Here is a 24,732-nt window from a genome sequence, read left to right on the forward strand (position 1 = left end):
AGAGTTGGATAATCCTCTTCGGTGCTGGAATGCCCGGCATGGAAGACACTCGTGTGCGCAGCTCCAGGCCAGGTCCTTCTGTGAATTAAAAAGATAATTAATACTCAACATCTTCCAAATCTGTATACACTTCTGTTCATTAAAATTTTTGATGGGAGTCACGGTACTGGTTTCTTTTATTTCCTTTAGTAGTTTTTTGCTATTGCACAGATCCTGAACACTTTTACCTTTAAAATTATATAAGTTTAAAATTTTTCCTAAAATCATGTATTGAGGGGGTAAATTCAAAGAATAAGGGCAACTTAAAACTGTAGAAAACCAGCCGTTCCTCCGCATAAAATAACCAGTATTAAAACGAACAAAATAAGACCAGTAGCTATCTTTAAAAACAGTAGTAAAACACATGCTAAAAAACTTTATTAAAAGGAAAGCTTTAAAATCTGGAAAATCCTTACCGCCCCTGGAGTTCGGTTTTATCACAATTTGTCTCTTTAATTTTTCGCTCTTAGAACTCCAAAAGAAAGTAAAACAAGCTTTTGTTATTTTCTTTAGAACCATTTCGGGGGGTGGGAAAACCAGACTTAAATACAATAAAATAGGTAAAAGCACCATTTTTGTAATTAAAACCTTCCCTTCCATTGTAAGTTCTCGCATGTTCCACATACATATTTTCTTATTTATTTTTTGAGCCACCAAGTCCCAGCTATTAAAACCATTATTAGACTCGTCAAAGGAGACACCTAAAATCTGCACCGACTCAGACACAGGGACGGGCACATCATACAAAGGCATTCCGCCTATGTTTAAAATGTTACTTTTGTTAAAATTGACTTTAAAACCGGAGGCACAATTAAAATATTGAATCTGTTTTAGCGTCTTCTGAAGCGATGGGGTGTCCCTGCAAAACACCGCAACATCGTCCATGTACCCCACTACCTTCGCCTCTAGTCCCCCTCCTCCTGGCAGGGGGACTCCATGGATCTGCTTATCCTTTCGTATTGTACATAAAAGAGGCTCTATTGCGCAAATGAAGAGTAGTGGGGACAAGGGACACCCCTGCTTCACTCCGGAATTTAAAATCACGCCCTGTGTCTTAAAACCATTTACTAAAATTTTACTAGTACAGTTATCATAAAAAGCTCTAAGAGACAATAAAAAGCCATCAGGTATACCCATTTTCTCTAAAACCTTAAAAAGATAAAAATGTGACACCCTGTCGAAAGCTTTTTCAAAATCTATGGATAAAACCGCCAGCTTTCCTTTTCTTAATTTGGTGTCGCTAATTACATCCTTTAAAAGGTTTAGGTTCTCCCATAAACTCCTCCCAGGCACCCCACAGACTTGGTTTGTATGAATTATTTTATGGATTACGTTCTTTAAGCGGTTAGCACACAGTTTCGCCATTATTTTATAGTCGCAGTTCAGAAGGGTGATTGGTCTCCAGTTTTTGAGTTCCGACCGGTCTCCCTTTTTGAATAGCAGGGAGACATCACCCTTCTTCCATGAGCCTGGGAGGATTTTAGACTTAAAGACTTCCGTAAAAAGGGAGAACAAATCTTCTTTTAAAATACCATAAAAAGTAACATAAAATTCAATGGGCATAATATCCGGCCCAGGCACTTTACCTGTTTTAAAACTCTTGACGGTCTCTAAAATCTCCTGCTCTGAAATAATCTGCAATAAAAAATACTGTGAGACAGGATCTAAAAAATTGGTGATCTCCTTTAACGAGTCATTCATAAAATATTCATCAATGTGTTTTACATTAAAAAGATCCGCATAAAACTCTTGCACCTTTTTTAAAATACCCTGTACATCATTCACTCCTTCAATGTTTTCTATTAACCTTCTATTTTCATGTATTTTCTTAAAAAAATACCTGGAGCAGGTCTCGTTTTCCTCAAGATGCTGTATTCGAGACCTAAAGATAATTTCTTTTCCTTTCTGCTCCAGGCACTTAGTTATTTCTTTTTTAAGATCATGTACCTCCTTCTCCACCTCCATCCCATGTGCTCTGAATTTGTACAGGGTTTGCAGACGAGTATTTAGGATATTATAAAGTTCACGTTTTTCTTTAGCTTTCCTAACCCCAACACGGATAAAAAATTCTTTTATTTTTAGTTTCATTTTTTCCCACCAGATACTGGTGGGAGTGTTGGGGTCTTTTACTAGTCTGCATTCCTTGTAAAAGGTGATAAAATCTGATAAAACCTGCGGATCTTCTAAAAGGGACACGTTTAACTTCCAGGCATTCCTACCAGTTCTCCTTTTAAAATCACTTTTAACTTTAAAATACAATAATTTATGGTCAGAAAAAACATTGGTAAAAAGATCACAGTTAAAAGGCAGTACTTGATAAGAACAAAAAATAAAATCTATCCTGGAGCTACAGCTTGCATTGCTCCAGGTAACACCGTCTTCCTCTGGTACGTTAAAATTACATTTTTTAAAAACATCAGTGAGATTAAAATCTAAAATCAAGTTTTTTAACATAAAAGACGTCTTATCATAGTTCCTACTCACTGCGTTCGAAAAACGGCGTTCTCCCCTTAAAATACAATTAAAATCACCTGATAAAACAAGAGGACTAGAATTGTTAATAAAAAGGGGTAAAATCTCCAACATTTTTATTCTTTCATTCTTATCAGGAGAACCATAAAAATTTAAAAACTGCCATTTAATACCATTAATAAAAGCGCTGACCAATAAAATTCTGCCTGGTAAAATTTCGTTAAAACTCTCAATTAAAACGTTCCCTTTAAAAAGTATGGCGACCCCTGCTGATCTGGACTCATTTGATCCAGACCAGACTGATGGACCGTGCACCCAATCATCTTCATATTCTTTATAATTTAATCTGTGCGGGATGCCACATTCCTGCAGGAAAAGGACGGAAGCAGCAAAAACCGACAAGTAATTAAATAGGGCAACCCTTCTTACTCTGGCGCTCACACTTCTCACGTTCAAGGACAGACCGGACAACTCAGCCATGGGAATGTACAAGAAAACATCTTACACCTCTGATTCCCCCTCCGAAGCCTCATACCCCCCAAAATCTGACTCAACTGTACGCATAGAGGAAGCAGGAGAGGAGGCACCATCACTCAGCCGACCCCCCTCCTCCATCATGATTGAGGCATAGTTGTTCTCGGGCATCCTGGCAATCAGGGCTCCAGACTCATTGGGTTCTTCCACCTCTTGCCCCTCCATAGGGGTCGGGTGTTCACTTAGTTCCGTCTCTGGTACCTCAGAGACGGTCACCCCTGAAACCTCCTCCTGGCAGGGAGGAGGGGGGGTATCCCCTATGGGGACCTGTGGAGGAACGTCACTTGGGTTCCCTGCATCCGCAGGTACTTCCATCGGCTCCCCCTGGACCGCCTCCGAATAGAGTCTTCTGGAGCCCCTCCGCCTTTTAACCTTCACCTCTCCACCCGGATCATCGCTCTCAGGGGGACCCTGAGCCAGAGGTTGCTGAGGAGCGGATTCGGCCGCCGTCCGCTCCTCTCTTAACCCAGCATGCTCCTGGGGGCCAGTTTTTTCACCACTTGCACGTTTTTTGGCCATCCTCTGCTCTTTAGGGTCCCCTCCTTTTGCCTGAGGGGGGTCTTTCTCCTTCTCCATCTCACCGCTTACCTCTTGTGGGGGGGTAATCACTGGCTCTGCTTGCCTCGGCTGGTGTCCCGGTTGCTGTCCTTGCTGCCTCCAGGGTTGCCACTGCTGCTCCGTCCTATGTCTGTGGGGACAAGAGGAGAAAAGGTGACCGAATTGTTGACAGAAATTGCACCTCCCTCCTCTTGTGCATTTCTCTGTCTCGTGCTGTGTGCTACCACATTTTTTGCATGTACTTTCACAGTTTTCTTTTGTGTGTCCATATCTGTGACACTTCCTGCAATAGCTTGGCATCCCCGCATAAAAGAGGTCGCCACACATATTATTTATTTTAAAACGAGCTGGTGGTAGTTGTATTCCCCCTGGCAATCTGTCATCTTTTTTGCATGTAACCTGAAATCTCCACTTAGATGTCCAGATGCCACAGCTGTTCATGATTTTTCCTCTGCACTCAACCTTACTAAAATAGACTTGTAAAAACAACTCAACATCGTGTAGGTTGGCGAAAGGGGAATACATCTTTACTACCACCAGCTTAATATCGTCTAGAACGTGCTCAATAATCCGGACACCCTGAAGCTTTTTGTCTTTACTCGCAGCAGCTCTGGTAACAAAATCTCTGTGGATGCCATTTTGTGTGAACGTCACATCAAAAATTTTACGCTTCGGGTAGTCCTGGATTGCCAATATCTCGCCCTTCTGTATTCCGAAAACTCCTCCGAGCACGTCCTCTACTACGAATTTCAAATCGTCCGCCCTTTTGGTATCATCCGTGAGAATGACTCTCACGGTGTTTTTGATCCTTGCGTATGCCGGCACAGAACCTGGATCCGGATCATCATCCATGGTTCTAACCTCTCTCCACCCGAAGGTCTTGAGAGGCGATCGCTACTCGTTACCCTGGGACTAGGCCCTCTCCCCAATAGCAACAAGTGGGTGAAGCCCAGGCAATAAACCTGGGCGATCCCACAAGGCCGAAAAGAGGGGTACCCGAGTACCTTCTGACCAGATCTCCTGTATTACTACACTTGATCTTAGCCAAAAGGCCGAGAAGCGATAACCGTGAAAGGGGCGGGCCCAACAAGGTGCCCTTCATGGGCACTATCACTGCTTGCTGTCAGGGAGGCTGCCAGACAATTTTCCATGCACACTCTGGGCTGGGGGGCAGTCAACCACCAGTACACACAGCAGAACCTAAACCCATACCATTATTGCTAAGCAGCAAGACAGGGGCCCATTGCACTCCCACGGGGCCTTTTTAAATGCAATCCATAACCCGGATTTGCCAGGAACCCTTCTTACTCCTCCTACTTGCATGTGACACTGGGCTTAGGATCTGCATAGGAAACACACACACAAGCACACACCTACCTTTGTTGCCTGCAGATGCCTCCTTGGCTGTCCCCAAACGGTATCAAACCAACACCCACGGGAAGCTGTAAGCATAGAGGACATGCCTGCACCCCATTGGACTTACCTGTGTGGGTTAAACCCGGGTTATTTGACAACCTATGGCGGTGATGGTTCTGCTCAGGCAGAGCAGTGCTGATGCTCCTCATAAAGCTGTCGCTGCTGTGAAGGTTCTAGGTGACATCACAAATCCCTATGGTTACATACACAACAAAGCTGGGTTGTTGTTGTTTACACTCTGCAAGGCCTGTGGAAGTGAGTGACATCATAGCACTGTAGTTCTGAGGGTTCTAGATGGATGCAACAATCTCCTGTTGCTTCTATGAAGGCCATAATAGACGACATCACCAAACAGCTCCATAGTCACATACACAGCAAAGGAGAGATGTTGTTTACACCTAGTGATGTCAGTGGTATTGAGTGACATCACAGCACAGTGCTAAGGCTCCTGGGCCTGGACACAGCAGCGGCTGCAATATCTCAACGGAGAATACGTTTATATATATGTGTGTGTGTGCGCGTATATATATATATATATATATATATATATATATATATATATATATATTTCTCCGCCGAAATCACTTTTAAACCCATTTCCACCTTTTTTTCCCTTCTCTTCCTCTTACTTTTTTTTCACGTTTTTTTACGTTTTTCTCCTTTTCGCCTCTTTTCTGGGCGTATTATTCTTCTTTTTCTTCTTTTTTTTCGTCTAATGCATACCCCATCAGTGCAGCAATGCTTATTCAATACCGCCAGCAGATGGAGACACTGGGGGATAATTTTCTAAGGATTTATACTGATTTTTCCTGTCTGAATTTGTCGCACAGAAAGTTGCAGGCCAAATATGTGTGACATTTCTGCGACTTTAGCTTCTAGAGCATTTTTACAACATTATACATAGGTGCTGAATACATAAAAAGCGACTGTTCAGCGACAGACAAGTCGCATCGGCTGAAAGTAGGCCAGAATGTCAGTCCATGTTGGAGCAGGTTTAGATACAGTCTAAAGTATAGATCTCAAAGTCTGTGCACAGAATTTAGCAAGGGCCTCGCACCTTCTGATGCATCAGGTAGGTGCACAATAGCATAGCCTAACCCTCTGTACTTTGGTCTATATTGATGCGGGACATAGACAGCCAGCTGATGACCAATCCATTAGTGCAATGGATGGCTGGAAGCATTTGTCTTTGCCTTTGCAATACCACAGAAGCAATGCATGGTCAATGTACAGCAATGACACACCTGTGTGAACAGCCAGGAGACCCCCCCCCCCCCCATGTTATGTTACATAGTTACATAGTTAGTACGGTCGAAAAAACACATATGTCCATCAAGTTCAACCAGGGAATTAAGGGGTAGGGGTGTGGCGCGATATTGGGGAAGGGATGAGATTTTATATTTCTTCATAAGCATTAATCTTATTTTGTCAATTAGGAACATTCAGCACCCACCCGCTATCAAGGCAGCTGCCTATCATGTCATGCCCTACCTGCACAGGTGTGCTGGCTACTCAAATGATCCAATTAAGGAGGCCATTTAGTCAGCAGCAGCAGAAGTCCTGTGCCTGGACGCTCCAACAGCGGCCAGACACAAGCAGAAGCAGAAGCAGCAGAAGCAGCAGCAGCACCACCTTTTGTTTTTTGGCTGCAGCAGCAGCAAGGCCCACAGGGCTGGCTAGCTGGCTAGCCAGCAAGCAGGTAGCAATGAAAGTAGGAATCTTTCTTTTTAACCCTGTAAGGGGGTGGTGCACTGTACCCGAAGATACTGCCATATCGGGTCAATGCATAGGGCGACGGAAGCAAGCTTCGAAATCGGCCCCCGTTCTCAAAAATCCATTTAATATATGGTCCCCAGATAGGGGACGTATCAGATATTAAACTGATAAGAACAGATACTACACTTGATCTTAGCCAAAAGGCCGAGAAGCGATAACCGTGAAAGGGGCGGGCCCAACAAGGTGCCCTTCATGGGCACTATCACTGCTTGCTGTCAGGGAGGCTGCCAGACAATTTTCCATGCACACTCTGGGCTGGGGGGCAGTCAACCACCAGTACACACAGCAGAACCTAAACCCATACCATTATTGCTAAGCAGCAAGACAGGGGCCCATTGCACTCCCACGGGGCCTTTTTAAATGCAATCCATAACCCGGATTTGCCAGGAACCCTTCTTACTCCTCCTACTTGCATGTGACACTGGGCTTAGGATCTGCATAGGAAACACACACACAAGCACACACCTACCTTTGTTGCCTGCAGATGCCTCCTTGGCTGTCCCCAAACGGTATCAAACCAACACCCACGGGAAGCTGTAAGCATAGAGGACATGCCTGCACCCCATTGGACTTACCTGTGTGGGTTAAACCCGGGTTATTTGACAACCTATGGCGGTGATGGTTCTGCTCAGGCAGAGCAGTGCTGATGCTCCTCATAAAGCTGTCGCTGCTGTGAAGGTTCTAGGTGACATCACAAATCCCTATGGTTACATACACAACAAAACTGGGTTGTTGTTGTTTACACTCTGCAAGGCCTGTGGAAGTGAGTGACATCATAGCACTGTAGTTCTGAGGGTTCTAGATGGATGCAACAATCTCCTGTTGCTTCTATGAAGGCCATAATAGACGACATCACCAAACAGCTCCATAGTCACATACACAGCAAAGGAGAGATGTTGTTTACACCTAGTGATGTCAGTGGTATTGAGTGACATCACAGCACAGTGCTAAGGCTCCTGGGCCTGGACACAGCAGCGGCTGCAATATCTCAACGGAGAATACGTTTATATATATGTGTGTGTGTGCGCGTATATATATATATATATATATATATATATATATATATTCTCCGCCGAAATCACTTTTAAACCCATTTCCACCTTTTTTTCCCTTCTCTTCCTCTTACTTTTTTTTCAAGTTTTTTTACGTTTTTCTCCTTTTCGCCTCTTTTCTGGGCGTATTATTCTTCTTTTTCTTCTTTTTTTTCGTCTAATGCATACCCCATCAGTGCAGCAATGCTTATTCAATACCGCCAGCAGATGGAGACACTGGGGGATAATTTTCTAAGGATTTATACTGATTTTTCCTGTCTGAATTTGTCGCACAGAAAGTTGCAGGCCAAATATGTGTGACATTTCTGCGACTTTAGCTTCTAGAGCATTTTTACAACATTATACATAGGTGCTGAATACATAAAAAGCGACTGTTCAGCGACAGACAAGTCGCATCGGCTGAAAGTAGGCCAGAATGTCAGTCCATGTTGGAGCAGGTTTAGATACAGTCTAAAGTATAGATCTCAAAGTCTGTGCACAGAATTTAGCAAGGGCCTCGCACCTTCTGATGCATCAGGTAGGTGCACAATAGCATAGCCTAACCCTCTGTACTTTGGTCTATATTGATGCGGGACATAGACAGCCAGCTGATGACCAATCCATTAGTGCAATGGATGGCTGGAAGCATTTGTCTTTGCCTTTGCAATACCACAGAAGCAATGCATGGTCAATGTACAGCAATGACACACCTGTGTGAACAGCCAGGAGACCCCCCCCCCCCCCATGTTATGTTACATAGTTACATAGTTAGTACGGTCGAAAAAAGACATATGTCCATCAAGTTCAACCAGGGAATTAAGGGGTAGGGGTGTGGCGCGATATTGGGGAAGGGATGAGATTTTATATTTCTTCATAAGCATTAATCTTATTTTGTCAATTAGGAACATTCAGCACCCACCCGCTATCAAGGCAGCTGCCTATCATGTCATGCCCTACCTGCACAGGTGTGCTGGCTACTCAAATGATCCAATTAAGGAGGCCATTTAGTCAGCAGCAGCAGAAGTCCTGTGCCTGGACGCTCCAACAGCGGCCAGACACAAGCAGAAGCAGAAGCAGCAGAAGCAGCAGCAGCACCACCTTTTGTTTTTTGGCTGCAGCAGCAGCAAGGCCCACAGGGCTGGCTAGCTGGCTAGCCAGCAAGCAGGTAGCAATGAAAGTAGGAATCTTTCTTTTTAACCCTGTAAGGGGGTGGTGCACTGTACCCGAAGATACTGCCATATCGGGTCAATGCATAGGGCGACGGAAGCAAGCTTCGAAATCGGCCCCCGTTCTCAAAAATCCATTTAATATATGGTCCCCAGATAGGGGACGTATCAGATATTAAACTGATAAGAACAGATACTACACTTGATCTTAGCCAAAAGGCCGAGAAGCGATAACCGTGAAAGGGGCGGGCCCAACAAGGTGCCCTTCATGGGCACTATCACTGCTTGCTGTCAGGGAGGCTGCCAGACAATTTTCCATGCACACTCTGGGCTGGGGGGCAGTCAACCACCAGTACACACAGCAGAACCTAAACCCATACCATTATTGCTAAGCAGCAAGACAGGGGCCCATTGCACTCCCACGGGGCCTTTTTAAATGCAATCCATAACCCGGATTTGCCAGGAACCCTTCTTACTCCTCCTACTTGCATGTGACACTGGGCTTAGGATCTGCATAGGAAACACACACACAAGCACACACCTACCTTTGTTGCCTGCAGATGCCTCCTTGGCTGTCCCCAAACGGTATCAAACCAACACCCACGGGAAGCTGTAAGCATAGAGGACATGCCTGCACCCCATTGGACTTACCTGTGTGGGTTAAACCCGGGTTATTTGACAACCTATGGCGGTGATGGTTCTGCTCAGGCAGAGCAGTGCTGATGCTCCTCATAAAGCTGTCGCTGCTGTGAAGGTTCTAGGTGACATCACAAATCCCTATGGTTACATACACAACAAAGCTGGGTTGTTGTTGTTTACACTCTGCAAGGCCTGTGGAAGTGAGTGACATCATAGCACTGTAGTTCTGAGGGTTCTAGATGGATGCAACAATCTCCTGTTGCTTCTATGAAGGCCATAATAGACGACATCACCAAACAGCTCCATAGTCACATACACAGCAAAGGAGAGATGTTGTTTACACCTAGTGATGTCAGTGGTATTGAGTGACATCACAGCACAGTGCTAAGGCTCCTGGGCCTGGACACAGCAGCGGCTGCAATATCTCAACGGGGAATACGTTTATATATATGTGTGTGTGTGCGCGTATATATATATATATATATATATATATATATATATATATATATTTCTCCGCCGAAATCACTTTTAAACCCATTTCCACCTTTTTTTCCCTTCTCTTCCTCTTACTTTTTTTTCACGTTTTTTTACGTTTTTCTCCTTTTCGCCTCTTTTCTGGGCGTATTATTCTTCTTTTTCTTCTTTTTTTTCGTCTAATGCATACCTCATCAGTGCAGCAATGCTTATTCAATACCGCCAGCAGATGGAGACACTGGGGGATAATTTTCTAAGGATTTATACTGATTTTTCCTGTCTGAATTTGTCGCACAGAAAGTTGCAGGCCAAATATGTGTGACATTTCTGCGACTTTAGCTACTAGAGCATTTTTACAACATTATACATAGGTGCTGAATACATAAAAAGCGACTGTTCAGCGACAGACAAGTCGCATCGGCTGAAAGTAGGCCAGAATGTCAGTCCATGTTGGAGCAGGTTTAGATACAGTCTAAAGTATAGATCTCAAAGTCTGTGCACAGAATTTAGCAAGGGCCTCGCACCTTCTGATGCATCAGGTAGGTGCACAATAGCATAGCCTAACCCTCTGTACTTTGGTCTATATTGATGCGGGACATAGACAGCCAGCTGATGACCAATCCATTAGTGCAATGGATGGCTGGAAGCATTTGTCTTTGCCTTTGCAATACCACAGAAGCAATGCATGGTCAATGTACAGCAATGACACACCTGTGTGAACAGCCAGGAGACCCCCCCCCCCCCATGTTATGTTACATAGTTACATAGTTAGTACGGTCGAAAAAAGACATATGTCCATCAAGTTCAACCAGGGAATTAAGGGGTAGGGGTGTGGCGCGATATTGGGGAAGGGATGAGATTTTATATTTCTTCATAAGCATTAATCTTATTTTGTCAATTAGGAACATTCAGCACCCACCCGCTATCAAGGCAGCTGCCTATCATGTCATGCCCTACCTGCACAGGTGTGCTGGCTACTCAAATGATCCAATTAAGGAGGCCATTTAGTCAGCAGCAGCAGAAGTCCTGTGCCTGGACGCTCCAACAGCGGCCAGACACAAGCAGAAGCAGCAGAAGCAGCAGCAGCACCACCTTTTGTTTTTTGGCTGCAGCAGCAGCAGCAAGGCCCACAGGGCTGGCTAGCTGGCTAGCCAGCAAGCAGGTAGCAATGAAAGTAGGAATCTTTCTTTTTAACCCTGTAAGGGGGTGGTGCACTGTACCCGAAGATACTGCCATATCGGGTCAATGCATAGGGCGACGGAAGCAAGCTTCGAAATCGGCCCCCGTTCTCAAAAATCCATTTAATATATGGTCCCCAGATAGGGGACGTATCAGATATTAAACTGATAAGAACAGATACTACACTTGATCTTAGCCAAAAGGCCGAGAAGCGATAACCGTGAAAGGGGCGGGCCCAACAAGGTGCCCTTCATGGGCACTATCACTGCTTGCTGTCAGGGAGGCTGCCAGACAATTTTCCATGCACACTCTGGGCTGGGGGGCAGTCAACCACCAGTACACACAGCAGAACCTAAACCCATACCATTATTGCTAAGCAGCAAGACAGGGGCCCATTGCACTCCCACGGGGCCTTTTTAAATGCAATCCATAACCCGGATTTGCCAGGAACCCTTCTTACTCCTCCTACTTGCATGTGACACTGGGCTTAGGATCTGCATAGGAAACACACACACAAGCACACACCTACCTTTGTTGCCTGCAGATGCCTCCTTGGCTGTCCCCAAACGGTATCAAACCAACACCCACGGGAAGCTGTAAGCATAGAGGACATGCCTGCACCCCATTGGACTTACATGTGTGGGTTAAACCCGGGTTATTTGACAACCTATGGCGGTGATGGTTCTGCTCAGGCAGAGCAGTGCTGATGCTCCTCATAAAGCTGTCGCTGCTGTGAAGGTTCTAGGTGACATCACAAATCCCTATGGTTACATACACAACAAAGCTGGGTTGTTGTTGTTTACACTCTGCAAGGCCTGTGGAAGTGAGTGACATCATAGCACTGTAGTTCTGAGGGTTCTAGATGGATGCAACAATCTCCTGTTGCTTCTATGAAGACCATAATAGACGACATCACCAAACAGCTCCATAGTCACATACACAGCAAAGGAGAGATGTTGTTTACACCTAGTGATGTCAGTGGTATTGAGTGACATCACAGCACAGTGCTAAGGCTCCTGGGCCTGGACACAGCAGCGGCTGCAATATCTCAACGGAGAATACGTTTATATATATGTGTGTGTGTGCGTATATATATATATATATATATATATATATATATATATATATATTTCTCCTCCGAAATCACTTTTAAACCCATTTCCACCTTTTTTTCCCTTCTCTTCCTCTTACTTTTTTTTCACGTTTTTTTACGTTTTTCTCCTTTTCGCCTCTTTTCTGGGCGTATTATTCTTCTTTTTCTTCTTTTTTTTTCGTCTAATGCATACCCCATCAGTGCAGCAATGCTTATTCAATACCGCCAGCAGATGGAGACACTGGGGGATAATTTTCTAAGGATTTATACTGATTTTTCCTGTCTGAATTTGTCGCACAGAAAGTTGCAGGCCAAATATGTGTGACATTTCTGCGACTTTAGCTTCTAGAGCATTTTTACAACATTATACATAGGTGCTGAATACATAAAAAGCGACTGTTCAGCGACAGACAAGTCGCATCGGCTGAAAGTAGGCCAGAATGTCAGTCCATGTTGGAGCAGGTTTAGATACAGTCTAAAGTATAGATCTCAAAGTCTGTGCACAGAATTTAGCAAGGGCCTCGCACCTTCTGATGCATCAGGTAGGTGCACAATAGCATAGCCTAACCCTCTGTACTTTGGTCTATATTGATGCGGGACATAGACAGCCAGCTGATGACCAATCCATTAGTGCAATGGATGGCTGGAAGCATTTGTCTTTGCCTTTGCAATACCACAGAAGCAATGCATGGTCAATGTACAGCAATGACACACCTGTGTGAACAGCCAGGAGACCCCCCCCCCCCATGTTATGTTACATAGTTACATAGTTAGTACGGTCGAAAAAAGACATATGTCCATCAAGTTCAACCAGGGAATTAAGGGGTAGGGGTGTGGCGTGATATTGGGGAAGGGATGAGATTTTATATTTCTTCATAAGCATTAATCTTATTTTGTCAATTAGGAACATTCAGCACCCACCCGCTATCAAGGCAGCTGCCTATCATGTCATGCCCTACCTGCACAGGTGTGCTGGCTACTCAAATGATCCAATTAAGGAGGCCATTTAGTCAGCAGCAGCAGAAGTCCTGTGCCTGGACGCTCCAACAGCGGCCAGACACAAGCAGAAGCAGAAGCAGCAGAAGCAGCAGCAGCAGCACCACCTTTTGTTTTTTGGCTGCAGCAGCAGCAAGGCCCACAGGGCTGGCTAGCTGGCTAGCCAGCAAGCAGGTAGCAATGAAAGTAGGAATCTTTCTTTTTAACCCTGTAAGGGGGTGGTGCACTGTACCCGAAGATACTGCCATATCGGGTCAATGCATAGGGCGACGGAAGCAAGCTTCGAAATCGGCCCCCGTTCTCAAAAATCCATTTAATATATGGTCCCCAGATAGGGGACGTATCAGATATTAAACTGATAAGAACAGATACTACACTTGATCTTAGCCAAAAGGCCGAGAAGCGATAACCGTGAAAGGGGCGGGCCCAACAAGGTGCCCTTCATGGGCACTATCACTGCTTGCTGTCAGGGAGGCTGCCAGACAATTTTCCATGCACACTCTGGGCTGGGGGGCAGTCAACCACCAGTACACACAGCAGAACCTAAACCCATACCATTATTGCTAAGCAGCAAGACAGGGGCCCATTGCACTCCCACGGGGCCTTTTTAAATGCAATCCATAACCCGGATTTGCCAGGAACCCTTCTTACTCCTCCTACTTGCATGTGACACTGGGCTTAGGATCTGCATAGGAAACACACACACAAGCACACACCTACCTTTGTTGCCTGCAGATGCCTCCTTGGCTGTCCCCAAACGGTATCAAACCAACACCCACGGGAAGCTGTAAGCATAGAGGACATGCCTGCACCCCATTGGACTTACCTGTGTGGGTTAAACCCGGGTTATTTGACAACCTATGGCGGTGATGGTTCTGCTCAGGCAGAGCAGTGCTGATGCTCCTCATAAAGCTGTCGCTGCTGTGAAGGTTCTAGGTGACATCACAAATCCCTATGGTTACATACACAACAAAGCTGGGTTGTTGTTGTTTACACTCTGCAAGGCCTGTGGAAGTGAGTGACATCATAGCACTGTAGTTCTCAGGGTTCTAGATGGATGCAACAATCTCCTGTTGCTTCTATGAAGGCCATAATAGACGACATCACCAAACAGCTCCATAGTCACATACACAGCAAAGGAGAGATGTTGTTTACACCTAGTGATGTCAGTGGTATTGAGTGACATCACAGCACAGTGCTAAGGCTCCTGGGCCTGGACACAGCAGCGGCTGCAATATCTCAACGGAGAATACGTTTATATATATGTGTGTGTGTGCGCGTATATATATATATATATATATATATATATATATATATATATATTTCTCCGCCGAAATCACTTTTAAACCCATTTCCACCTTTTTTTCCCTTCTCTTCCTCTTACTTTTTTTTCACGTTTTTTTACGTTTTTCTCCTTTTCGCCTCTTTTCTGGGCGTATTATTCTTCTTTTTCTTCTTTTTTTTCGTCTAATGCATACCCCATCAGTGCAGCAATGCTTATTCAATACCGCCAGCAGATGGAGACACTGGGGGATAATTTTCTAAGGATTTATACTGATTTTTCCTGTCTGAATTTGTCGCACAGAAAGTTGCAGGCCAAATATGTGTGACATTTCTGCGACTTTAGCTTCTAGAGCATTTTTACAACATTATACATAGGTGCTGAATACATAAAAAGCGACTGTTCAGCGACAGACAAGTCGCATCGGCTGAAAGTAGGCCAGAATGTCAGTCCATGTTGGAGCAGGTTTAGATACAGTCTAAAGTATAGATCTCAAAGTCTGTGCACAGAATTTAGCAAGGGCCTCGCACCTTCTGATGCATCAGGTAGGTGCACAATAGCATAGCCTAACCCTCTGTACTTTGGTCTATATTGATGCGGGACATAGACAGCCAGCTGATGACCAATCCATTAGTGCAATGGATGGCTGGAAGCATTTGTCTTTGCCTTTGCAATACCACAGAAGCAATGCATGGTCAATGTACAGCAATGACACACCTGTGTGAACAGCCAGGAGACCCCCCCCCCCCCATGTTATATTACATAGTTACATAGTTAGTACGGTCGAAAAAAGACATATGTCCATCAAGTTCAACCAGGGAATTAAGGGGTAGGGGTGTGGCGCGATATTGGGGAAGGGATGAGATTTTATATTTCTTCATAAGCATTAATCTTATTTTGTCAATTAGGAACATTCAGCACCCACCCGCTATCAAGGCAGCTGCCTATCATGTCATGCCCTACCTGCACAGGTATGCTGGCTACTCAAATGATCCAATTAAGGAGGCCATTTAGTCAGCAGCAGCAGAAGTCCTGTGCCTGGACGCTCCAACAGCGGCCAGACACAAGCAGAAGCAGCAGAAGCAGCAGAAGCAGCAGAAGCAGCAGCAGCAGCACCACCTTTTGTTTTTTGGCTGCAGCAGCAGCAAGGCCCACAGGGCTGGCTAGCTGGCTAGCCAGCAAGCAGGTAGCAATGAAAGTAGGAATCTTTCTTTTTAACCCTGTAAGGGGGTGGTGCACTGTACCCGAAGATACTGCCATATCGGGTCAATGCATAGGGCGACGGAAGCAAGCTTCGAAATCGGCCCCCGTTCTCAAAAATCCATTTAATATATGGTCCCCAGATAGGGGACGTATCAGATATTAAACTGATAAGAACAGATACTACACTTGATCTTAGCCAAAAGGCCGAGAAGCGATAACCGTGAAAGGGGCGGGCCCAACAAGGTGCCCTTCATGGGCACTATCACTGCTTGCTGTCAGGGAGGCTGCCAGACAATTTTCCATGCACACTCTGGGCTGGGGGGCAGTCAACCACCAGTACACACAGCAGAACCTAAACCCATACCATTATTGCTAAGCAGCAAGACAGGGGCCCATTGCACTCCCACGGGGCCTTTTTAAATGCAATCCATAACCCGGATTTACCAGGAACCCTTCTTACTCCTCCTACTTGCATGTGACACTGGGCTTAGGATCTGCATAGGAAACACACACACAAGCACACACCTACCTTTGTTGCCTGCAGATGCCTCCTTGGCTGTCCCCAAACGGTATCAAACCAACACCCACGGGAAGCTGTAAGCATAGAGGACATGCCTGCACCCCATTGGACTTACATGTGTGGGTTAAACCCGGGTTATTTGACAACCTATGGCGGTGATGGTTCTGCTCAGGCAGAGCAGTGCTGATGCTCCTCATAAAGCTGTCGCTGCTGTGAAGGTTCTAGGTGACATCACAAATCCCTATGGTTACATACACAACAAAGCTGGGTTGTTGTTGTTTACACTCTGCAAGGCCTGTGGAAGTGAGTGACATCATAGCACTGTAGTTCTGAGGGTTCTAGATGGATGCAACAATCTCCTGTTGCTTCTATGAAGACCATAATAGACGACATCACCAAACAGCTCCATAGTCACATACACAGCAAAGGAGAGATGTTGTTTACACCTAGTGATGTCAGTGGTATTGAGTGACATCACAGCACAGTGCTAAGGCTCCTGGGCCTGGACACAGCAGCGGCTGCAATATCTCAACGGAGAATACGTTTATATCTATGTGTGTGTGTGCGCGTATATATATATATATATATATATATATATATATATATATATATATATATTCTCCGCCGAAATCACTTTTAAACCCATTTCCACCTTTTTTTCCCTTCTCTTCCTCTTACTTTTTTTTCACGTTTTTTTACGTTTTTCTCCTTTTCGCCTCTTTTCTGGGCGTATTATTCTTCTTTTTCTTCTTTTTTTTCGTCTAATGCATACCCCATCAGTGCAGCAATGCTTATTCAATACCGCCAGCAGATGGAGACACTGGGGGATAATTTTCTAAGGATTTATACTGATTTTTCCTATCTGAATTTGTCGCACAGAAAGTTGCAGGCCAAATATGTGTGACATTTCTGCGACTTTAGCTTCTAGAGCATTTTTACAACATTATACATAGGTGCTGAATACATAAAAAGCGACTGTTCAGCGACAGACAAGTCGCATCGGCTGAAAGTAGGCCAGAATGTCAGTCCATGTTGGAGCAGGTTTAGATACAGTCTAAAGTATAGATCTCAAAGTCTGTGCACAGAATTTAGCAAGGGCCTCGCACCTTCTGATGCATCAGGTAGGTGCACAATAGCATAGCCTAACCCTCTGTACTTTGGTCTATATTGATGCGGGACATAGACAGCCAGCTGATGACCAATCCATTAGTGCAATGGATGGTTGGAAGCATTTGTCTTTGCCTTTGCAATACCACAGAAGCAATGCATGGTCAATGTACAGCAATGACACACCTGTGTGAACAGCCAGGAGACCCCCCCCCCCCCCCCCATGTTATGTTACATAGTTACATAGTTAGTACGGTCGAAAAAAGACATATGTCCATCAAGTTCAACCAGGGAATTAAGGGGTAGGGGTGTGGCGCGATATTGGGGAAGGGATGAGATTTTATATTTCTTCATAAGCATTAATCTTATTTTGTCAATTAGGAACATTCAGCACCCACCCGCTATCAAGGCAGCTGCCTATCATGTCATGCCCTACCTGCACAGGTGTGCTGGCTACTCAAATGATCCAATTAAGGAGGCCATTTAGTCAGCAGCAGCAGAAGTCCTGTGCCTGGACGCTCCAACAGCGGCCAGACACAAGCAGAAGCAGAAGCAGCAGAAGCAGCAGCAGCACCACCTTTTGTTTTTTGGCTGCAGCAGCAGCAAGGCCCACAGGGCTGGCTAGCTGGCTAGCCAGCAAGCAGGTAGCAATGAAAGTAGGAATCTTTCTTTTTAACCCTGTAAGGGGGTGGTGCACTGTACCCGAAGATACTGCCATATCGGGTCAATGCATAGGGCGACGGAAGCAAGCTTCGAAATCGGCCCCCGTTCTCAAAAATCCATTTAATATATGGTCCCCAGATAGGGGACGTATCAGATATTAAACTGATAAGAACAGATACTACACTTGATCTTAGCCAAAAGGCCGAGAAGCGATAACCGTGAAAGGGGCGGGCCCAACAAGGTGCCCTTCATGGGCACTATCACTGCTTGCTGTCAGGGAGGCTGCCAGACAATTTTCCATGCACACTCTGGGCTGGGGGGCAGTCAACCACCAGTACACACAGCAGAACCTAAACCCATACCATTATTGCTAAGCAGCAAGACAGGGGCCCATTGCACTCCCACGGGGCCTTTTTAAATGCAATCCATAACCCGGATTTGCCAGGAACCCTTCTTACTCCTCCTACTTGCATGTGACACTGGGCTTAGGATCTGCATAGGAAACACACACACAAGCACACACCTACCTTTGTTGCCTGCAGATGCCTCCTTGGCTGTCCCCAAACGGTATCAAACCAACACCCACGGGAAGCTGTAAGCATAGAGGACATGCCTGCACCCCATTGGACTTACCTGTGTGGGTTAAACCCGGGTTATTTGACAACCTATGGCGGTGATGGTTCTGCTCAGGCAGAGCAGTGCTGATGCTCCTCATAAAGCTGTCGCTGCTGTGAAGGTTCTAGGTGACATCACAAATCCCTATGGTTACATACACAACAAAGCTGGGTTGTTGTTGTTTACACTCTGCAAGGCCTGTGGAAGTGAGTGACATCATAGCACTGTAGTTCTGAGGGTTCTAGATGGATGCAACAATCTCCTGTTGCTTCTATGAAGGCCATAATAGACGACATCACCAAACAGCTCCATAGTCACATACACAGCAAAGGAGAGATGTTGTTTACACCTAGTGATGTCAGTGGTATTGAGTGACATCACAGCACAGTGCTAAGGCTCCTGGGCCTGGACACAGCAGAGGCTGCAATATCTCAACGGAGAATACGTTTATATATATGTGTGTGTGTGCGCGTATATATATATATATATATATATATATATATATATATTTCTCCGCCGAAATCACTTTTAAACCCATTTCCACCTTTTTTTCCCTTCTCTTCCTCTTACTTTTTTTTCACGTTTTTTTACGTTTTTCTCCTTTTCGTCTCTTTTCTGGGCGTATTATTCTTCTTTTTCTTCTTTTTTTTCGTCTAATGCATACCCCATCAGTGCAGCAATGCTTATTCAATACCGCCAGCAGATGGAGACACTGGGGGATAATTTTCTAAGGATTTATACTGATTTTTCCTGTCTGAATTTGTCGCACAGAAAGTTGCAGGCCAAATATGTGCGACATTTCTGCGACTTTAGCTTCTAGAGCATTTTTACAACATTATACATAGGTGCTGAATACATAAAAAGCGACTGTTCAGCGACAGACAAGTCGCATCGGCTGAAAGTAGGCCAGAATGTCAGTCCATGTTGGAGCAGGTTTAGATACAGTCTAAAGTATAGATCTCAAAGTCTGTGCACAGAATTTAGCAAGGGCCTCGCACCTTCTGATGCATCAGGTAGGTGCACAATAGCATAGCCTAACCCTCTGTACTTTGGTCTATATTGATGCGGGACATAGACAGCCAGCTGATGACCAATCCATTAGTGCAATGGATGGCTGGAAGCATTTGTCTTTGCCTTTGCAATACCACAGAAGCAATGCATGGTCAATGTACAGCAATGACACACCTGTGTGAACAGCCAGGAGACCCCCCCCCATGTTATGTTACATAGTTACATAGTTAGTACGGTCGAAAAAAGACATATGTCCATCAAGTTCAACCAGGGAATTAAGGGGTAGGGGTGTGGCGCGATATTGGGGAAGGGATGAGATTTTATATTTCTTCATAAGCATTAATCTTATTTTGTCAATTAGGAACATTCAGCACCCACCCGCTATCAAGGCAGCTGCCTATCATGTCATGCCCTACCTGCACAGGTGTGCTGGCTACTCAAATGATCCAATTAAGGAGGCCATTTAGTCAGCAGCAGCAGAAGTCCTGTGCCTGGACGCTCCAACAGCGGCCAGACACAAGCAGAAGCAGAAGCAGCAGAAGCAGCAGCAGCACCACCTTTTGTTTTTTGGCTGCAGCAGCAGCAAGGCCCACAGGGCTGGCTAGCTGGCTAGCCAGCAAGCAGGTAGCAATGAAAGTAGGAATCTTTCTTTTTAACCCTGTAAGGGGGTGGTGCACTGTACCCGAAGATACTGCCATATCGGGTCAATGCATAGGGCGACGGAAGCAAGCTTCGAAATCGGCCCCCGTTCTCAAAAATCCATTTAATATATGGTCCCCAGATAGGGGACGTATCAGATATTAAACTGATAAGAACAGATACTACACTTGATCTTAGCCAAAAGGCCGAGAAGCGATAACCGTGAAAGGGGCGGGCCCAACAAGGTGCCCTTCATGGGCACTATCACTGCTTGCTGTCAGGGAGGCTGCCAGACAATTTTCCATGCACACTCTGGGCTGGGGGGCAGTCAACCACCAGTACACACAGCAGAACCTAAACCCATACCATTATTGCTAAGCAGCAAGACAGGGGCCCATTGCACTCCCACGGGGCCTTTTTAAATGCAATCCATAACCCGGATTTGCCAGGAACCCTTCTTACTCCTCCTACTTGCATGTGACACTGGGCTTAGGATCTGCATAGGAAACACACACACAAGCACACACCTACCTTTGTTGCCTGCAGATGCCTCCTTGGCTGTCCCCAAACGGTATCAAACCAACACCCACGGGAAGCTGTAAGCATAGAGGACATGCCTGCACCCCATTGGACTTACCTGTGTGGGTTAAACCCGGGTTATTTGACAACCTATGGCGGTGATGGTTCTGCTCAGGCAGAGCAGTGCTGATGCTCCTCATAAAGCTGTCGCTGCTGTGAAGGTTCTAGGTGACATCACAAATCCCTATGGTTACATACACAACAAAGCTGGGTTGTTGTTGTTTACACTCTGCAAGGCCTGTGGAAGTGAGTGACATCATAGCACTGTAGTTCTGAGGGTTCTAGATGGATGCAACAATCTCCTGTTGCTTCTATGAAGGCCATAATAGACGACATCACCAAACAGCTCCATAGTCACATACACAGCAAAGGAGAGATGTTGTTTACACCTAGTGATGTCAGTGGTATTGAGTGACATCACAGCACAGTGCTAAGGCTCCTGGGCCTGGACACAGCAGCGGCTGCAATATCTCAACGGAGAATACGTTTATATATATGTGTGTGTGTGCGCGTATATATATATATATATATATATATATATATATATATATATATATTTCTCCGCCGAAATCACTTTTAAACCCATTTCCACCTTTTTTTCCCTTCTCTTCCTCTTACTTTTTTTTCACGTTTTTTTACGTTTTTCTCCTTTTCGCCTCTTTTCTGGGCGTATTATTCTTCTTTTTCTTCTTTTTTTTCGTCTAATGCATACCCCATCAGTGCAGCAATGCTTATTCAATACCGCCAGCAGATGGAGACACTGGGGGATAATTTTCTAAGGATTTATACTGATTTTTCCTGTCTGAATTTGTCGCACAGAAAGTTGCAGGCCAAATATGTGCGACATTTCTGCGACTTTAGCTTCTAGAGCATTTTTACAACATTATACATAGGTGCTGAATACATAAAAAGCGACTGTTCAGCGACAGACAAGTTGCATCGGCTGAAAGTAGGCCAGAATGTCAGTCCATGTTGGAGCAGGTTTAGATACAGTCTAAAGTATAGATCTCAAAGTCTGTGCACAGAATTTAGCAAGGGCCTCGCACCTTCTGATGCATCAGGTAGGTGCACAATAGCATAGCCTAACCCTCTGTACTTTGGTCTATATTGATGCGGGACATAGACAGCCAGCTGATGACCAATCCATTAGTGCAATGGATGGCTGGAAGCATTTGTCTTTGCCTTTGCAATACCACAGAAGCAATGCATGGTCAATGTACAGCAATGACACACCTGTGTGAACAGCCAGGAGACCCCCCCCCCCCCCATGTTATGTTACATAGTTACATAGTTAGTACGGTCGAAAAAAGACATATGTCCATCAAGTTCAACCAGGGAATTAAGGGGTAGGGGTGTGGCGCGATATTGGGGAAGGGATGAGATTTTATATTTCTTCATAAGCATTAATCTTATTTTGTCAATTAGGAACATTCAGCACCCACCCGCTATCAAGGCAGCTGCCTATCATGTCATGCCCTACCTGCACAGGTGTGCTGGCTACTCAAATGATCCAATTAAGGAGGCCATTTAGTCAGCAGCAGCAGAAGTCCTGTGCCTGGACGCTCCAACAGCGGCCAGACACAAGCAGAAGCAGAAGCAGCAGAAGCAGCAGCAGCACCACCTTTTGTTTTTTTGGCTGCAGCAGCAGCAAGGCCCACAGGGCTGGCTAGCTGGCTAGCCAGCAAGCAGGTAGCAATGAAAGTAGGAATCTTTCTTTTTAACCCTGTAAGGGGGTGGTGCACTGTACCCGAAGATACTGCCATATCGGGTCAATGCATAGGGCGACGGAAGCAAGCTTCGAAATCGGCCCCCGTTCTCAAAAATCCATTTAATATATGGTCCCCAGATAGGGGACGTATCAGATATTAAACTGATAAGAACAGATACTACACTTGATCTTAGCCAAAAGGCCGAGAAGCGATAACCGTGAAAGGGGCGGGCCCAACAAGGTGCCCTTCATGGGCACTATCACTGCTTGCTGTCAGGGAGGCTGCCAGACAATTTTCCATGCACACTCTGGGCTGGGGGGCAGTCAACCACCAGTACACACAGCAGAACCTAAACCCATACCATTATTGCTAAGCAGCAAGACAGGGGCCCATTGCACTCCCACGGGGCCTTTTTAAATGCAATCCATAACCCGGATTTGCCAGGAACCCTTCTTACTCCTCACACTTGCATGTGACACTGGGCTTAGGATCTGCATAGGAAACACACACACAAGCACACACCTACCTTTGTTGCCTGCAGATGCCTCCTTGGCTGTCCCCAAACGGTATCAAACCAACACCCACGGGAAGCTGTAAGCATAGAGGACATGCCTGCACCCCATTGGACTTACCTGTGTGGGTTAAACCCGGGTTATTTGACAACCTATGGCGGTGATGGTTCTGCTCAGGCAGAGCAGTGCTGATGCTCCTCATAAAGCTGTCGCTGCTGTGAAGGTTCTAGGTGACATCACAAATCCCTATGGTTACATACACAACAAAGCTGGGTTGTTGTTGTTTACACTCTGCAAGGCCTGTGGAAGTGAGTGACATCATAGCACTGTAGTTCTGAGGGTTCTAGATGGATGCAACAATCTCCTGTTGCTTCTATGAAGGCCATAATAGACGACATCACCAAACAGCTCCATAGTCACATACACAGCAAAGGAGAGATGTTGTTTACACCTAGTGATGTCAGTGGTATTGAGTGACATCACAGCACAGTGCTAAGGCTCCTGGGCCTGGACACAGCAGCGGCTGCAATATCTCAACGGAGAATACGTTTATATATATGTGTGTGTGTGCGCGTATATATATATATATATATATATATATATATATATATATATATATATTTCTCCGCCGAAATCACTTTTAAACCCATTTCCACCTTTTTTTCCCTTCTCTTCCTCTTACTTTTTTTTCAAGTTTTTTTACGTTTTTCTCCTTTTCGCCTCTTTTCTGGGCGTATTATTCTTCTTTTTCTTCTTTTTTTTCGTCTAATGCATACCCCATCAGTGCAGCAATGCTTATTCAATACCGCCAGCAGATGGAGACACTGGGGGATAATTTTCTAAGGATTTATACTGATTTTTCCTGTCTGAATTTGTCGCACAGAAAGTTGCAGGCCAAATATGTGTGACATTTCTGCGACTTTAGCTTCTAGAGCATTTTTACAACATTATACATAGGTGCTGAATACATAAAAAGCGACTGTTCAGCGACAGACAAGTCGCATCGGCTGAAAGTAGGCCAGAATGTCAGTCCATGTTGGAGCAGGTTTAGATACAGTCTAAAGTATAGATCTCAAAGTCTGTGCACAGAATTTAGCAAGGGCCTCGCACCTTCTGATGCATCAGGTAGGTGCACAATAGCATAGCCTAACCCTCTGTACTTTGGTCTATATTGATGCGGGACATAGACAGCCAGCTGATGACCAATCCATTAGTGCAATGGATGGCTGGAAGCATTTGTCTTTGCCTTTGCAATACCACAGAAGCAATGCATGGTCAATGTACAGCAATGACACACCTGTGTGAACAGCCAGGAGACCCCCCCCCCCCCCCCCCCATGTTATGTTACATAGTTACATAGTTAGTACGGTCGAAAAAAGACATATGTCCATCAAGTTCAACCAGGGAATTAAGGGGTAGGGGTGTGGCGCGATATTGGGGAAGGGATGAGATTTTATATTTCTTCATAAGCATTAATCTTATTTTGTCAATTAGGAACATTCAGCACCCACCCGCTATC

The 24,732-nt window shown here is 45.2% G+C and overlaps 8 non-coding genes and 1 pseudogene across 8 annotated transcripts; all 9 read right to left on the reverse strand.

The window, feature by feature from the left end:
• Window positions 1–4,534: 4,534 nt before the first annotated feature.
• Window positions 4,535–4,667, reverse strand: LOC130330429 (U2 spliceosomal RNA; annotated as a pseudogene).
• Window positions 4,668–6,760: 2,093 nt separating this feature from the next.
• LOC130330445 (U2 spliceosomal RNA) lies at window positions 6,761–6,951 on the reverse strand. Its single transcript, XR_008873595.1, has one exon. It is a non-coding gene; the product is annotated as a U2 spliceosomal RNA (small nuclear RNA).
• Window positions 6,952–9,033: 2,082 nt separating this feature from the next.
• LOC130330447 (U2 spliceosomal RNA) lies at window positions 9,034–9,224 on the reverse strand. Its single transcript, XR_008873597.1, has one exon. It is a non-coding gene; the product is annotated as a U2 spliceosomal RNA (small nuclear RNA).
• Window positions 9,225–11,309: 2,085 nt separating this feature from the next.
• LOC130330448 (U2 spliceosomal RNA) lies at window positions 11,310–11,500 on the reverse strand. The gene has a single exon (XR_008873598.1). It is a non-coding gene; the product is annotated as a U2 spliceosomal RNA (small nuclear RNA).
• Window positions 11,501–13,589: 2,089 nt separating this feature from the next.
• LOC130330449 (U2 spliceosomal RNA) lies at window positions 13,590–13,780 on the reverse strand. Its single transcript, XR_008873599.1, has one exon. It is a non-coding gene; the product is annotated as a U2 spliceosomal RNA (small nuclear RNA).
• Window positions 13,781–15,883: 2,103 nt separating this feature from the next.
• Window positions 15,884–16,074, reverse strand: LOC130330451 (U2 spliceosomal RNA). Its single transcript, XR_008873600.1, has one exon. It is a non-coding gene; the product is annotated as a U2 spliceosomal RNA (small nuclear RNA).
• A 2,097-nt stretch (window positions 16,075–18,171) lies between these two features.
• LOC130330452 (U2 spliceosomal RNA) lies at window positions 18,172–18,362 on the reverse strand. The gene has a single exon (XR_008873601.1). It is a non-coding gene; the product is annotated as a U2 spliceosomal RNA (small nuclear RNA).
• A 2,078-nt stretch (window positions 18,363–20,440) lies between these two features.
• Window positions 20,441–20,631, reverse strand: LOC130330453 (U2 spliceosomal RNA). The gene has a single exon (XR_008873602.1). It is a non-coding gene; the product is annotated as a U2 spliceosomal RNA (small nuclear RNA).
• Window positions 20,632–22,723: 2,092 nt separating this feature from the next.
• On the reverse strand, window positions 22,724–22,914 carry LOC130330454 (U2 spliceosomal RNA). Its single transcript, XR_008873603.1, has one exon. It is a non-coding gene; the product is annotated as a U2 spliceosomal RNA (small nuclear RNA).
• Between the last annotated feature and the right edge of the window lie 1,818 nt (window positions 22,915–24,732).

This window comes from Hyla sarda, unplaced genomic scaffold (genome assembly GCF_029499605.1).
Source record: "Hyla sarda isolate aHylSar1 unplaced genomic scaffold, aHylSar1.hap1 scaffold_335, whole genome shotgun sequence".
Classification (NCBI taxonomy): Eukaryota; Metazoa; Chordata; class Amphibia; order Anura; family Hylidae; genus Hyla; species Hyla sarda.